The sequence below is a fragment of the Myotis yumanensis genome, unplaced genomic scaffold, assembly GCF_028538775.1.
Source record: "Myotis yumanensis isolate MYYU_CA2020_CCGP unplaced genomic scaffold, mMyoYum1.0.hap1 SCAF_24, whole genome shotgun sequence".
Taxonomy (NCBI): domain Eukaryota; kingdom Metazoa; phylum Chordata; class Mammalia; order Chiroptera; family Vespertilionidae; genus Myotis; species Myotis yumanensis.
Genome location: NW_027223775.1, coordinates 11,110,298 through 11,111,393, shown reverse-complemented (window position 1 = coordinate 11,111,393; position 1,096 = coordinate 11,110,298).

Below are 1,096 nucleotides of genomic sequence, written 5' to 3'. Positions count from 1 at the left end.
TTCATTGTTTATTATTTATGTGTTAATTTGTACTTCCTATTTTTTTTATTTTATTGTTTTTTTTTAAATTTGATCCTGGGGTGAGGATTAACACAAAATAAAATTTTTTAAAAAAAACAAACACCAAAAATATTCTCGGGTGAGGTTTAACAAAAAAATAAAATAAATTTTTAAAAAATGCAAGAATATCTTTGGATGAGCATTAACAAAAAATAAAAGTAATTTTTTTTTTAAAAAAAAAAAACATCCTCAGGTGAAGATTAAGCAAATTAAAATAAGATAAAAATATCCTTGGGTGAGGATTAACAAAAGAATTAAATAAATTTTTAAAAAATACAAGAATACCCTCGGATGAGCATTAACAAAAAAATGAAATTAATTCTTAAAGAAATATCCCTGCCCTAACCGGAGTGGCTGAGTGGATAGAGCGTCGGCCTGCAGACTGAAGGGTCCTGGGTTCGATTCCCGTCAAGGGCACAGGCCCGGGTTGCAGGCTCAATCCCCAGTAGAGGGCGTGCAGGAGGCAGCTGATCAATGATTGTCTCTCATTATGGATGTTTCTATCTCTCTCTCTCTCTCCCTCTCCCTTCCTCTCTGAAATCAATAAAAGTATATATATATATATTTAAAAATAGAATAGAATTAATAAATATATATTTATATATATATAAATATTTTAAAAATAATATATATATAAAAATAATAAAAATTAATATATATATATATATTTTTTTTTTTAAATAAAAATAAAAAGCAGAAGTGGGGCTGGAGACGGACAGCCGTGGGGTAACAACATTTCCTCCCGATAAGACGATAACCCGGGTCTGGCCTCCCAGACGGAGGGAGGCTCGGGCGATAGGAGTTTGAGATTTTGTGCAAAACCTGACCTCGCCGAGAATTCTTTATCAGAAAGAGAGAGAGAGAGAGAGAGAGAGAGAGAGAGACGGGGTTCTTGCAACTTCTTGCTGCTGCCCCAATACTCCCAGCGGCCTCCAGGACAACAGCCTGGGGGACCCCTGGGGGCCTCGGTTTAGGGGGGCTTGGGGGCAGAATTGCCCAAAATTGCCCTGTTTCAGCCCAGGAAGCCAGCGTCTTG